This window comes from Ursus americanus, chromosome 15 (assembly GCF_024610735.1).
Source record: "Ursus americanus isolate L20-20 chromosome 15, mUrsAme1.1.p, whole genome shotgun sequence".
In the NCBI taxonomy this organism is placed as follows: Eukaryota; Metazoa; Chordata; class Mammalia; order Carnivora; family Ursidae; genus Ursus; species Ursus americanus.
This window is the reverse complement of record NC_142141.1, coordinates 7,887,762-7,904,137: the sequence shown is the minus strand read 5'-3', so window position 1 is coordinate 7,904,137 and position 16,376 is coordinate 7,887,762. Positions and strand designations below refer to the sequence as shown.

Genomic DNA, 16,376 nt, shown 5'->3' with positions numbered 1-16,376 from the left:
GAAATTAAGAAAGTAAAACCATTTACTGTAATATCAAAAAGAATAAAATACTTAGGAATAAATTTAGCCAAGGAATTAAGAGACCTGCACACTGAAAACTATAAACATTGATGAAAGAAATTGAAGACAACACAAGTAAATAGAAATATATTCCACAATCATGGATTAGAAGAATTGCTATTGTTAAAATGTTCATACTACCCAAAGAGATCTACAGATTCAATGCAATCTCTATCAAAATTCCAATGGCATTTTTTTTGAAGAAATAGAAAAAATCCCAAATTTTTTATGGAACCACAAAATGCCCCGAATAGCCAAAGCAATTATGCAAAAGAAAAGCAAAGCAGGGGGCATCTTTCTCCTTGATTTCAAAGTATATTACAAAGCTATAACCAAAACAGTATGGTATTGGCATAAAAAGAGACATGTATATCAATGGGACAGAATGGAAATACCAGAAATAAACCCATGTATATATAGTCAATTAATTTATGACAGAGAATTTAAGAATATACAATGGGGAAATGATAGTTTCTTCAATAGATGGTGCTGGGAAAACTGGACAGCTACTTATAAAAGAATGAAACTGGACCCTTATCTTACACTATATACAAAAATCAATTCAAATGGATTAGATCTGAATGTAAGAGCTGAATCCATAAAACTGGAAGAAAACATAGGGGGGCAAGCTTCTTGGCATTGATCTTGGCAATGATTTTTTGGATCTGACACCAAAAGCAAAAATAACAAGTGGGCACTGGGTATTATATGAAATAATGAATCATGGAACACTACATCAAAAACTAATGATGTACCCTATGGTGGCTAACATAATATAATAAAAAAATAAAATAAATAAAAATAAAAAGCTTCTGCACACAAAGGAAACCATCAATAAGATGAAAAGACAACTTAAAGAACGGGGGAAAATATTTGCAAACCACATATTGGAAAAAGGGTTGATATCCAAAATGTATAAGGAACCCATATAACTCAATAGCAAAACAAACAAACAAACAAAAACAAAAGCAATAAAGCAATTAAAAAATGGGCAGAAGACCTGAATGGGCATTTTTCTAAAGAAGACCTACAGATAGCCAATGGGTACATGAAAAGGTGCTCATCATCACTAATAATCAGGGAAATGCAAATCAAAACCAGTGAAATATCACCTCACATCTGTTAACACAGCTATCATAATAAAGATAAGAGATAGTAAGCATTAGGGAGGATGTGGAGAAAAGAGAATTCTTGTGCCTTACTGGTGAGAATATAAACTGAGATAACCAATATGGAAAACGGTATGGAGATTCCTTAGGAAATTAAAAATAGAACTACCATAACAATCCAGCAATCTGACTTCTGGGTGTATATCCAAAGGAAATAAAACCATTATCTCAAAGAGATACCTGCCCTCCCATATTCATAGCAGCAGGTATGTTCCCAAGGTATTGAAACAACTTAAGTGTCTATTGACAGATGAATGGATAAAGAAAATGGGGTATATCTATGCAAGAGAATATTATTCAGCCTTTAAAAAAAAGGAAATCTTGTTTGTTGTGGCAACAGATGAATCTGGAGGGCATAATGCTAAGTGAAATAAGTCATACAGAGAAAGATAAATACCACATGCTATCAGTTATATGTGGAATCTAAAAAAAAAAAAAAATCATCTCCTAGAAACAGAAAGTAGAAGGATGGTTGTTAGGAGCTAGGGAGTGAGAGAAATAGGAAGAGGTTGGTAAAAAGAGTACAAACTTTGAGCTCTATGATGAATAAGGTCTGAAGACCTAATATGTAACATGGTGACTATAACTGATAATACTGTATCGGATAATTGTAATGCTAAGAGGGTAGAACTTAAGTGTTCTCACCACACACACACACACACACACACACACACACACACACACGAGGCCGGTATGTGAGATGGTGGATGTGCTCATTAACTTGATGGGAGGAGTCCTTCCACAATCTATACATTATATCAAATCGTCACATTGCCCACTTCAAATATCTTAATGATTTTATTTGCCAGTTACACCTCAATCAGGCTGGAGGGAAAAACATTGAGTCAGGATCAATGTTACAAAACTAAGGATATGGTGAATTATGTTTGTAGTTGTCCCTCGTTTTACAGGTTTCAACATGTTTTGACATTATTGCATTTCACCTTGAAAATAACCCTAACGTATTACCCCCATGTTACAGATGAGAAAAAGGCTCAGAAAAATTGGGACACTTGTCCAAGGTCACGAAATTTGGTTCTGGCAGAGAAAGCCACTGTCTGGCACTATTTCTGTCATAATCCCCAGTCCATGGAGTGAGCATGAGCAAGGCTGAGCCCGTCCACCTGCCTTCAGCGGCTGCTGCTGACGGTGAAGAGCCTGTGGGTAATTCTCCCACCTACGTCTACATTTCCAAATCCTTCCTTCTTTATCTGTCAGGGCTCAGACTTAATGTGTTGTCCAGTACCACAGGAGCCACTTACCACATGAAACTACTTAAATTAAATTGATTAAAATTAAATAAAATTAGCAATTCAATACCTTGGTCACATTAGCCACAATTTCCAGTGCTAATAGCCACATGTTGCTAGGGGCTACCATACTGTTGACTGATACTGGATTAAACTGACTAAATTAAGGAAATAAAACCTGTGAGATATTTAGTATTTCAGAGAGGTGTTATTCAATTTGCAATATTCTTTTTTAAATCTAAATGTTTGCTTTTTAAGGAAGAGGTTTAAATGTTTGTTATGAACCCACTCTCTGGTATCAGGCTGAGGACATTTAAATTGTGTCAGTCTTTATGACAGTCCTGCAAGGTGGCTCTTACCCATTTTATGGACGGAGAATCTGAAGTTCAGTTACGTGACCAGCATACACATCTTCTAAGTAGTAGAGCAAGGATTCAAATTCAAATCTGCTCTCCAAATCCATATATCTACTTTCTTCTATACCATGAGTCCTCAATAAAAATAGGAACTTTGATTCTATCCCAAAGTCAGTCTCAATTTGAAGAAGACACACTCCAAGATCATCACTTATAAAGATTATTATCAATATTTGGAGCTTTTGGAAGGATCTGAGTGAAAAAACAATAGCAGGGTCTCACAAGACACACTTTTTCATGCTAAATATCACTGAGTCCTAGGGCCTAATCCTCTAATTTTTTTTCTTTCCTATCATACAATCAATTGCTCGTTGCACAGTTTGGGTTACAAAATGACCCTCCACTTCTGTGCCAGCATTGTTTCTTTACAATTCTACAGGTCAGCAGGGAGCCTTTCTCTCAGCACTTGAACAGGTTTGCCATGGAATGGCTGTGATGACAGAGTTCGCCCTTAATGGCGCCAGAGCCAGGCTTGTTTCCTTGTCTGTGGCCTGGTTTAGCTGAGCCATATGTTCTTATGACACATCTTCCTGGCCCAGATGGCTTTCTCAGCTTTAGATGATTAGAATCAGAAATCCAGATCCCAAGTCTGTCCATTTACAAGGAAGAGGAGAATCACAATCCCGGTATCTAACTATTAGAAATGGCCATCTGAGAGAAGCAGGATGTTTTTCTGAGAGAGTTGCCACATGGAATATGTGAGGAAAATTTCTTTTGAGTCCTGAAATTACATAGGCAAGATCATTACAAAGTCATTTAAAATTGCATCTCAAGACAGTTCGATGGCAAAGGACCTACCGCTCACTGCTGATTTATTGCTTACTCTTTTAACTTTTTAAAAAAGATCTGCAGATAGATTGTGCTGCCTATAGTAGGAGACGTGCTTCCTTTTTCTCAGGCCTGATTCATAAAACATCACTGACCTGTTTTTGGCACCATTCCCCTCTGTTTTTGGGAGCGTCTCTGAGGTTTGTAGTACTAAGTGTTTACTCCTGAGTGAAAACAATATTCCACATTCACAGCAGATAACCCTAAAGGGCGCATGGCCACGAGTCTCCTAAATGAACCATTATACCTGGCAGCGATGAGCCTGAGGGAAGGAGAGGCAATCTGAAGTGGGATCCTGGAGAAATGTGGACTGATGACCATGAACTTTTTAGGTCACAGCTTTCTAGAGAAGATGTCCCTTCTGTCTCCGGTGAGGTCACCCATGCCGGACTATCTAGACCATCGGCCCTCTCCAGCCTACTGATTTGGTTTATTATCCAGATTAGGTTAACCACCTGCCTCCTGGGCACTATTTTGGGCAAAGCACAAACTCCGAGTCCTGCGTATATTTGGGATGTGGGTTAACTGGAGGTGAGATTGACAAGCAAAACCCCCGGGTCCCTCCAAGGTCCCCTGGAAAAGTAGTTTTACTTATGTTGTTGCTCATTGGCAAACCTCCTGGCAGCTGTGGTTCTGGCTGCTAATATCTGGATGATTTCACTTTTTTCTGGGTTAATATTTTCATTAGCATTTTTACTTCATTTTATTTTACATTGACAAAATGGTCCCTCTTCGGTTCATTTATTTAACAGTTCAAGTATGTGCTATACTTAAAAGCAGGGGATTAGACAGAGTATTATTAATTTAAGAGGTTTTGTCTTTCCCAGATCCTTATTAAGGCTTTGTTGCATTCTACACACATATAGATCTTGGATAGCCTGCTCTTAATCATAGAACCCCCCTCTTGACTTCTCTTTTCATGTGGTGGTGTTCATGAGCCATCTGGGTCAGTGGAGCTTTTGGAAGCAAGAGCTCTTCCCCCTACACTTATCTACGCATAAAATTGTCCTCCATATCCAGACTAGGAGATGTTTAATGTGGCCAGTGACATTTTTCCAAGTCTGTTTATTACCTGCTGAGACAGTTCCTCTGAGACAATTTGAGATAAAACTTTAGGAGTAATTATGCTTTACGAGGACATAATGTCCTTCAGGCTTAATTTCACATGACACGATGTTAAATCAATTCTCATGTTTAATACTTTTCTGTGTTCAAGTTAAAGGGCACAATATTAAATTTCCCCAAAATTAGCCAAGAAGTTGGTGCCACACAAATGGTAGAAACTGACCGCATGCCCTTTTCCTAGTTGTGCAAAAGCAGCACAAGATGGAGATGGTTTAGGTCACCAACTCATCTCCAGAAGTGCCATGAAAAGCCCAGATACCACGAAAAGAAATAAAGAGAAGGATGTGACTATTGGAGAACATAATGCCCTATTGCTTTTACTTCCAAAGTGCCACGGGGCTACTAAATGTCTTTTTCCTTTCATTTCTATGTGGTTTGCTGGGTCAACATTGGTGTCTTCTCTAACATGGTATTATCATCCAAGCTCTCTGAGACCAGAGGGCAAGGGCTAACTGGATACCCATGTGTGTCAGGCTGGAGAACAACCAAAGTGCCTTGCTCTTTTAAAAAAAAACAGCATCTACTGAAAGACTCTTAATGATGTGAGGGACCCTGGATATTAGGAGAGGAAAGTGATTCTTTTGCTTTGACGGGTTTTTTTGTTTTGTCTTTCAGCTGTAGGCCAGGCCTTTATTTATTTATTTTATTTATTTATTTATTTATTTATTTATTTATTTATTTATTTATTTAGAGTATGAGCAAGCAAGAGGGGGGGAGTTGAGGGGGAGGGAGAGAATCACAAGCAGACTCCCCACTGAGCATGGAGCCCAATGTGAGGTTTGATCTCACAATCCTGAGATCATGACCTGAGTCGAAATCAAGAGTCAGACACTTAACTGACTGAGGCACCCAGGCACCCCTCTTTATTTTTGGGTAGAAAATATATTGGCTTTCTCCGCTCAGGGGTAGCTCTTTTTGCATGTCCTTTCTTGTTATTTGTGGGCTTTCAGGATTGTTGCTCCGATTACAAAGGATCTTAAATAGTGTTTAGCTGCATACGATTTTATCTTTTGTTGTATGAGGAGTATGTGTGTGTGGATACATGTATGTGTTTTCTTAAGGTCTTCTTCAGGCATCAACATTCTCCTATACCTTTATAACTACTGCAATATGTAATTATCTCTGTCTACCTAAATTCCTTATATCAGAAACAGAACTCTTTATGCATCACTGTGTGTGATGGAATGTGTGTGTGTGTGTGTGTGAGTCTGTGTGTAAACCTTCATTGATGTTGTATTATACTCATAATGTATGAAGGGGATAGGAAAATGGAGTTGCCAGTTTATTGCCCAACGCCACCAGTTTTCAATAAAGAAAAGTAGCAACAGCAGGCATATAGCCAGTGTTGAAAGTTATTTAAGGAGGTGATTCCTTTTTTCCCTTTCAATCAACTCATTTGAATAGATTACTTAATTAGCATTTATTGTTTGTGAAATTCCTTGTCCAGAAGTAATGTTTTAGGGCCTACAGTTTTGAAGAAAGACAATTTAATGGGTGATAATCTTGTATAGAATTTTCAAATTGATTTCTTGGCAGTAAATTGTTCCTCAATTGTAGTGCCTTCTCAACTCTCATTAGACACCAAAGCTTCTTTATAAATGTATTCATAACCATTAAAATGTTGTCTCCAGTTTCCTGTCATTTGCAACCGGTCATAACTTCAGGCACAAACATTTAAAGGACAGCAATACTTTTACTATTTCGTTAGTGTGCAAAGAGAGTCAGAATGTGCTATTGAAGTTTATAGAGCTTTGCAGTTTCTGATGGAAACTGTTTGACTATACTCATCCCAAGAGTAGAGATAACCTTTCTCTTTGTACACAGAGTTGTTTCATTTAAATTCCACTCTGCTTGAGTCTTATTTATCAGGCTGATATATGGCTAGGGCAATATAGAGCCTCTCTAGAACCTGTTTATGATTTCCCTGCCCTCCTCTTTCCCCAGGAATACCCTGGGAATAGAGCAGACTCATTGCCAGGGAAACTCACTGACGGTAGAGTACAGGTTAGTTCTAATTTTCAACTGCTTCTCTGACTCTTTAGAAGATGGTACTTATTTTGAAGATGGAGAAACATGTACACGCTGAATTTATGTCTCTCTTAAAAAAAAGAAGAAGAAGAAGATGGTACTTAAATGTATTACCTAAAAAGAGCTCTAGAAAATTTGACTAAAACAAAAACAAAAACAAGCAAGCATACTAAAATTCCCTATGATATTTGTAGTAGTTTTTATGTTTTTGCTTTCTGGAAGTGAGTAGTTTATGAGCAGAGCTATTTCAAATTTTGCTATTGAATTTGGTGAAGATGGTGTGGAAATCATGGCCTCTGTCTGGACATTTAGACCTAGCCAAAATAGGTCTAAAAAATTATCTCACTGATCTAGCCCTCTTATTTTATCGATGAGGGATTAGATGCATAGGTGTTATAATATCAGCCACAATGTTGATCCCATTTAAGAACTTTTTATGGACTGAGCAAGGGGCTCTGAGAACATTATCTCTTTTAATCCTCAGTTTTGACTGCCAAACTCATACAAAGTAGGTAGGATCGTGAAGATGAAGAAATAGGTTCTTCAAGTTTCTTGACCATAGCACACAACAGGTTGGTGGCAGACTTGGACTGACACCATAGGTTTACTGAGGATGCTGTTTTGAATGAAGCTTTTGAGCGAAGAAACAAAATTCATGCCTTCATTCCCCAGAAGCTATGTGGTATAGATATCTTCTGCATTTTCCATTCTGAACACAACCCTTTGAAGCAAACTTGGCTCCAGTGAAGCTCCTTTATTCTCTTTGATCTACTTTCCTCCTACACCCATGATTTGTTGATTTTCAACTTGATGCTTCCCTTGTGCTATGTCCTAAAGCTCTAGGAGCCTTACCCCACCCTTTCTGACTCTTTTATAACCTAGATTAATAACTTTCTCTTCCTTAACCTTTCTGGATTAATCTCATTCATTCCTTCATTCAGAAAAGAAAATAATATTGAGTGCCTACATCAGGAACTGGTCTTGGGGTATATCAGTGAACCAGACTGACAGATTCCTGTTTTTGGAGCTCACACTCTTGGGTAGAGGGACCATTAGAAAAGCACTAAATTTAGGTTCAGAAGATCAGGGTTAGGGGCGCCTGGGTAGCGCAGTCGTTAAAGCGTCTGCCTTCGGCTCAGGGCGTGATCCCGGCGTTCCGGGATCGAGTCCCACATCAGGCTCCTCCGCTGGGAGCCTGCTTCTTCCTCTCCCACTCCCCCTGCTTGTGTTCCCTCTCTCGCTGGCTGTCTCTATCTCTGTCAAATAAATAAAATCTTAAAAAAAAAAAAAAAAGAAGAAGATCAGGGTTAAACCAGAATGTGAAAACTAGCAGATGTGGCAAATGACTATTTTTAATTTGGCCCATAGAGTGCCTTAAAAATTGAATTAATTGATAGCACATTAAAACCAAGAGATTCCACATAGAAAACCATCTGGATTTCTGGGGTCTCAGTGGTGACCTGGCCACATCCCCATAAGACATCAATCCACAATCCCTTTGATATGAATGGTTCTGTGCCCTTTGGATGGAGCAGGGTCTTTCATCACCTCTGCCCCAAGCATATATACTTAGGCCAGCCAGCTACACTCATTTACATCATCTGTAGACCCCTGTAGACACTTTAGACTTTGGGATCACCAGCGTAAATGATCTGTGGAGTCTCTTTACATCTTGACGTGGCTGTGGTTGTCTGGCCTCCCGTGGCACCACTGTGGCCTCTCCCTACAAGTGGTACCTGGACCAGAGCTGACAGCCAGCCAAAGAGAATCTGTATGGATCCAAGAGGAGACTGGATCATCACAGGGCAAACTGGGGGCATGTTCTGTCCCTGGACAGCAACCAGTTATTCCCCCTACCGGGGTCATCATTTATTATCTTTTCCAGGCCTTGATGTTGAGGTCCCACTACTTAAAAACTTCCTAGAGATTTACAGCAAATTAATAAAACCAACAAATCTGAGAAATTGGAAATTATCCCTGGTAAGAGCCAAATGAATCAGAAGTGAATAAGGAAAGAACTTTTGAACAAAAGCAAATAAAGTCTGATAATATTTGGGGAAATAATGCTGATTATTAGTATTTCTAGAGTTTGGGTTTTATTTTGAAAATCTTGACTTAAAGTCAGCAGCAGGAGCAATAATCAATAGCTAATATTAATTGTAGGTCTATTGTGTGTTGTCTATCTCCCCTAATTTAACCCACTGTTCTCATTTTGCAGTTAGGAAATGGAAACCCAAGGACATTAAGTAACTTGTCCAAGGTCAGCTAACTGATCTATATAATTTCTCAAATGTTTTAATGATGTCGGCTCATTTCTCAATTTGCCTGACTATGTGGAGAAATGATTTGTGGGGCTGACAGAGATCACACATACACACTCCATTAGTATAAAATTTCTATAAACAGAGCTGCAACCTCCACTGTCAGTGGGTGAGCAGAGTTTTTCCCCACTCTACATTATCTAGTTCTATTTTCAATATTTACAGGAAATTCCAATCTTGATCATTTCAGCCATATGAAACCATCAAGGGTCAATGATCAAGGTGTTTTACTGAGGAATCCACACAGGGCACGAGGTAGCGCATCAAAAGGAAACTGGTAAATAAATACACGAAATGCAAATGTGATATATTGGTGATTGGGGATTTGATCCCCATAGTAGGTCCGATTTAAGAATATAATGTGGTTTGGAAAAATAATCTAACAGGGCAAATCCTACCTCTCAAAAAACTTTATGCTGAATTCTGTAAGATTATAAGTAATATGTCACACTAGACCGGAAAGATTTAAAAAGCTCCTTGATTGTCCCTTTCTCATTTTCTCATGTTTATACTCACACATAACGTGGGGAACTCTTAAGGCAGAACAAAAGGTCATCCAGCAGTTAATGAGAACTCAAACTAGATTTGAGGTCTTCCTGACTCCCATGTTTTGCTACGCCAGGAGGAAGCATAAGCTACTGAAATTCTGAGAATAGAGTCCTCAGAGTGTCGGACTCATAAGGAATGGATTCTAAATGAGCTTTCCGCTGCCTAAACATGAGGCAAAATAATTCTAGGTGTGTTTGTCAAAACAAGAACATGTTGAGGTGCCTGGGTGGCACAGTCAGTTGAGTATCTAATTCTTGTTTTGGGGTCATGTCATGATCTCAGGGCCGTGAGATTGACCCAGCATTGGACTTCACGGTCAGTGCAGAGTCTGCTTGAGATAATCTGTCCCTTCCCTCTGCCCCTCCTCTCTCTCTCATTCAAAAAAAAAAAAAAAAAACCTGGAAAAAAATTTTTAAAAAAAGAGCCTGTTATTTATGACCCATGTCTGTACATGTATGGATCCAAGAGACCAGCCACGTTGGCAGGGACCCTTTTGTCGAAGTCTCTCTTGTCACACTGTGTTCCTGGGCCTCCCAGATATCCCTGCCCCAGAGCTGAGGAAGCCTTGCTGTGCGGATGCAGGAACTTGGAGGGGTGAGAACAGCCTAGTGGAGTGGTCAAGAGGAGTAGGTTTGAACCATAGCTCTGCCACAAGCTTGCCCTTGGGCAACCCTTCTCTGCCTAAGTTCTCTCACCTGTAAAATGAGGATAATGATAGTACCTCTCTTGTAGGATTGTTGGAGGATCAAACAAATTAATCCCTTTAAAATGCTTAGAATAACACCTGGCACATAATAAGGTAAAGTTAGGTTAGGGGTTATTATTCCTTTTTTTTTTTTTAAGATTTTATTTATTTATTTGACAGAGAGAGAGAGAGAGGGAGAGAGAGAGAAAGTGCACTAGTGGGGTGGAGGGCAGAGAGAGGGAGAAGCAGACTCCCTGCTGAGCAGTGAGCCTGATGCAGGGCTTGATCCCAGGATCCTAGGATCATGACCTGAGCAGAAGGCAGATGCTTAACTGACTGAGCCACCCAGGCACCCCTAGGGGCTGTTAATTAACATTTCAAAGTATCAGATACTGCTTTTATTTTTATTTTTTTTAAAGATTTTATTTATTTGCAGGGGGGGAGAGAGAGAGAGAGAAAGAAGGAGTTGGGGGAGGGGCAGACAGACAAGCAGACTCCCCACTGAGCATAAGGGAGCCTGACTCAGGGCTCAATCCCAGGACCTTGAGATCATGACCTGAGCTGAAGTCAGACGCTTAACCAACTGAGCCACTCAGGCACCCCCAAGTACTACTTTTAATAACAACTAGTATTTGGAGTCTTTTCATGTGCCAGATGCCAATCTAAGAATTTAGTATATATTAAGTCATTTTGTTTTCAGAACATATAAGCTATGTCTACAGAATCTACAAAGTAATATGATTATTATCTCTATTTTCAGTTGGGAAAGCTGAGGTATAGAAATGTAATACGCCCAGGTCACACAGCTATTAACTAATGGAGCCCAAACTTGAATGTAGACATCATTCTATGGAACCCATGCTCTTAACCACTAGGCTATAAAAAGATGCAAACTACCTTTGTTCTTACTCTTCCAAATCCAAGACTGAATTCATTAATTGCAAATATGCTAGATCCCTGAGAACTTGGGGCAAAAAAAAAAGCCCGTTTTGCTTCCTTATTGCCCACAATTCAAGTCCAGTGTGGTTGATATAATTAAGCCATCAAATCACAGCATTTCCTTGGACAAAAGACTCAGTCTTTTTAGGGAAGGAAAATTCACAGCAACCGGTCTGGCTAGGGATTCCAGGTGCTTCTCACCACCTCGTTTTCAATTGCTCTTGCTAGTGTCTCCCCAACGAGATTATAAATTCTTGGTAGACTGGGCCACATTTATATAACAATTTATCTCCCACAATATTCATGAGTGTTGGGCACTCTTAGGATCAATAAGTACCAGTGAATGAATTGGTTCTACTTTAATTGGTACCCTGATATAAACAATCCTTGTTGCTTGCATATTTTTTTCAATTGTCAAGGTAGGAATTCTGGAACTTACTTTGGTGAAAAGTTGGAGCTCTAGTACTTTCTAATTGAATACCGATGGAACAAAGTACTTGCTGATAATGAAGTCATCATCTCTCTTTTATGTTTGCAAAGAAAGCTTTTTACTGAAGTGAGGCTCTGCTGGTAATCCTTAATTTCCAATCAAGAGAATTGTAAGATAAAATGAAAACTGACTATTATTTGCTGATGATTATTTAGTTGTTTTGCTTTTTTTTTTTTTAGTGATTGTGAAACATTAGAAAGTCCGAAAAGAACCAGATATGCATAAAAATGAGGTAGAAAAGGGAATGTGTCCATAGGATAGGCCTGTAGGGAGAGTAATTGAGGATGACAGAAGCCATACTGCCACACTCAGAAAGGGCCTCTTCCTGTCCATACCATGTAGAAAATGATGGCCTTTCAGTGTAGAGATAAGACTGGTAATTAAGAAGAGTTATGCTAAAGCTGGTCTTCCCCTTCCACTGGCACTTTCATTCTAGGAACTGCAATGGGGCATTAAATAAGGAATGGTGCCATATTCTGGGGGAGGGGGACTTACGAACTATCAAAACTAGGATTGGAGGGAACTCTGCGCTACTGTGTGCCCTCTATTAAAGAATTCTGCGTTTCAGCTAGGAAAGGTGTCAGGTGGCATCTGACGATTAGCATGAGCTTTTGATATTCTTTTTTTTTTAATAATTTTTATTTTGTTATATTAGTCACCATACAGTACATCCCCAGTTTTTGATGCAATGTTCCATGATTCATTATTTGCGTATAACACCCAGGGCACCATGCAATATGTGCCCTCCTTAATACCCATCACCAACCTATCCCAATCCCCCACAAACTCCCCTCTGAAGCCCTCAGTTTGTTTCCCAGAGTCCACAGTCTCTCATGGTTCATTCTCCCTTTTGTTTACCCCTCTTTCATTCTTCCCTTCCTTCTCCTACCAATCTTCCTAGTTCTTATGTTCCATAAATGAGTGAAACCGTATGATAATTGTCTTTCTCTGCTTGACTTATTTCACTTAGCATAATCTCCTCCAGTCCCGTCCATGTTGCTGCAAATGTTGTGTAATTGTTCTTTCTGGTGGCTGAGTAATATTCCATTGTATATATGGACCACGTCTTCCTAATCCAGTCATCTGTTGAAGGGCATCTCAGCTCCTTCCACAATTTAGCTATTGTGGACAATGCTGCTATGAACATTGGGGTGCATGTGGCCCTTCTCTTCACTACATCTGTATCTTTGGGGTAAATATCCAGTAATGTAATTGCTGGATCATAGGGTAGCTCTGTTTTTAACTTTTTGAGGAACCTCCACACTGTTTTCCAAAGTGGCTGTACCAACTTGCATTCCCACCAACAGTGTAAGACGGATCCCCTTTCTCCATATCCTCTCCAACATTTGTTGTTTCCTGCCTTGTCCATTTTTGCCATTCTAACTGGCGTAAGGTGGTATCTCAAGGTGGTTTTGATTTGAATTTCCCTGAGGGCTAATGATTTTGAACATTTTTTCATGTGTCTGTTAGCCATTTGTATGTCTTCTTTGGAAAAGTGTCTGTTCATATCTTCTGCCCATTTTTTGATTTGATTATTTGTTTCATGTGTATTGAGTTTGAGAGCTTTTGATATTCTACCCTTCATTTTTTTTGGGGGGGGGGGGAGCCAAACTTTAGATAGTAGAATAAAAGCTTAAAAATATCCCATTCAATTTTCTTTTCATGGCACTTGCCACTATCTATTAAAATCACACACACACACACACACACACACACACACACACACAAAACACAAAAACCCATATATTTTTCTTGACTAGGGAGAATATACATCCTGGTTTGTCTTAAATAGTCCCAGCTTCTGCCTGTTGTACTGGTATAATTATTAACATATTTTTTTAAAGTTTCTGTTTGGATTATAAATTATACTCCATTATACCTCAGTGATTCCTCCACTCAGTATCTCATCTAGAAAATTGCTCACACATATGCGTGAGGGGGTTATGCAGCTCTGTTTATAATATTGCAACATAGAAAGTCACACAAATGCCCACTAGGAGGAGAATGGCCAAATAAACCACAGAGCTTTTATCCTAAGAAGCATCATCTTGCAATTAAAAAAAAAAAGTGATAGATCTGTGTGTACTGCAATGGATAAATCCTAGATATGTCTCAAGGGGGAAAAAAAGCAATTTTCAGAATATTGTCCAGTATGATAATGTTGAGGTTACCTAAAAAATGCAAACTAATTTAAAATATATTATAGCCCATATATATGCATATGTAAAGATGGAAAAATGAAAGGACAGTCACCAAACTAGAAACAAGGGTAAGCTGGATAGAAGTGATGGATTTGGATTTGATATGGTGGTCAGGGGTAAATTTCACTGTCACATTTCAGCTTTTTCACAAGGACACTTTAATCTCAGATCGTGGAATTGATAAATGATTTTAAATACAATTTAAAATACTGTTCCAAGGTGATGTCGTTCAACTCATTGTTTGGAACTAAAGTAACTGGGGCCTGGAGAAGCCGCATGAATTTTCCAGGGGCACAGAGTCAATTGGGGGCAGAGCTGGGGCCCAAATGAATCTCCTCATGCCCTGTTTTTTATTCTGTCACTGGACAATGCTCTACTCCAAGGTCCATGAAGATTTACTAAGTTGATTTAACTCTACGGAAATGAGTTTCCAGACATAAACTTGAGCATGCTCATCAAATTTTACTTCTTCTAAACCCCAGACTAAAAAGTAACGGCCAGGGCGGCTAAGCCCATCCGTTTACCCCAGACTGGTGGCCACCTGACTTATTCTCTGCAGTCTGCTATCTGGTTTAGTTGTGCCTCTATTTCTCCAGCATGTGTGAATTTCACGTGGACTTTAAAGTGGCCCTTATGTTTTGAAGAAGTGGTGAGTGTCTGGCAAGTAGAATTTTCCTGACATTTTTATTCCAATGATCATGGGGGCTCCTGCCTTGGTTTGTGTCACCGTCTTTCTTTGGATAAGCAGTGTGCTCATGGACTTTTCCTCAACAGCAGTTCTTCGAGCCCCAGTGAAACCTGCTGATGGGTAGGCAGCTGAGAGCAGCTAGAGCATTATTCTTCCCTGGAGTGTTTACATGTTAACAGAGATCAGGACCTGAAGTTAAATTTGATGGTGCTTTAAGGGTGGAAGCTTAGATATTAGCCAGTAGGTGAGTATTAGTAGAAAAGGTTTTATTGAATTTTGTCTTCCTAACTTTCCAGAAATTACACTAAATGACTACATTTTGTTAATATTAATACACATCCTGGTAATAACTGTCATCAATGTTGTTGATTTAGAATCCAGCACTTTATATGAATTATGCCATTGAATCCACAAAGCAACTTTATAAGATAGAGACTATTTTTATCTCCATTGATTAGATAAACACTGAGAAAAATATTGACTTCTCAAAATTTAGGTACTTGGTGAAGGTCACTCAGTAGGAGACAGAGCTGGGTTTGAATCCAGGCAGTCTGATTTTGGAGCCTCGGCTCCTCACCACCACATGTGTACCATAATAATGATTATGTATTTATTATGACTGTACAAAATATAATGTAATACAATAAAATATAATATTATGTAAGACATAATTATACGCAATTAGCTGTGTGGGGACTCATTTGCATACTCTGATTTTAGAAATGCCAAGGGGATGGGTGGAAACACTTTCTCTGGGAGTCATTAATAGAATTCCAAAAACTGGGTGAGTTTGAGTAAAGTTTATCAGGTGATTCTTCCCCCCCCTTCTCTCTTGGCTCAACAGTTTATTGGCTGGCACTCCTACTTGGGAGAAGAATGCCACTCCAGATCTCACCATTCATACCACTGAGTAGCTAGCAGTAACTGGTGAGTTTGGTAAGAGGACAGAGTCGTAACTCAGCTGAAACATTCCACTGATGTCATAAAAGGTGATAGCAAAGCCCCAATGGCAGGTGATAGACAGCACAACCCTTGAGAGCACATCACCTTTGTGCTCATTCGTTTCCCCAGACTTGATTTATAGCTGGAATTTGCCCCTTCCTTTGGACATACAGGAAAGCCCAGGAGCTGAATGACTGAACTTACCGTGATCTATGTAGAAGGCTCTTCTCAGCTTTCTGACCTCCACCCAAGGACACCTGGAACTCCTCCAAGCCCAGGAGCAGAAAGTTGTTTTCCTAGAGATTGGCAGCTCTTATTGTCAAAAATATATAGTTAAATCGTTTGCTAAATGAACTAAGATTCAATTTGTTAGGTCTTCACTGAGTCCATAGAAGCACTTTCTCAATTACCTTTGCAAGTATACTATTTATCTCTCTTAGTTATTTTTCAATTCCTTCTACAAATGTTTAAGAAAGAGTTCTAATGCGAGTGTCTTACTGCCATGAGGGAAAAGCATGCTGGGTAATGATCAATGGGAACAAATGCAGTGAAAACCTAGAAAAGTGTCTGGAACAGGGAAAGCACTCAGGAAATCGTACTTGTGATTTGAATTAAATCCATATTGCTTCTGATGTGAGATTTTGGATTATAACGCTCAAGATCACCATTTCCTAACAAGAAACGC

The 16,376-nt window shown here is 39.2% G+C and overlaps 2 protein-coding genes across 5 annotated transcripts in view; one reads left to right on the top strand and one right to left on the bottom strand.

Annotated features, from left to right (window-relative positions):
• Positions 1–16,376, top strand: part of DOCK2 (dedicator of cytokinesis 2) — a 409,258-nt gene that overhangs the window by 243,403 nt on the left and 149,479 nt on the right. The gene's annotated exons all lie outside the window — the stretch shown is intronic.
• The window catches only part of INSYN2B (inhibitory synaptic factor family member 2B), a 116,369-nt gene that overhangs the window by 46,178 nt on the left and 53,815 nt on the right, over positions 1–16,376 (bottom strand). The window contains exon 2 of one of the 2 annotated variants that reach the window (XM_087867814.1): positions 15,896–15,987. The exons of the other annotated variant lie outside the window; for it this stretch is intronic. The gene's annotated coding sequence lies outside the window, so the exon portion shown is untranslated. The remainder of the gene's footprint in view (positions 1–15,895; positions 15,988–16,376) is intronic. 2 annotated transcript variants of the gene reach the window in all.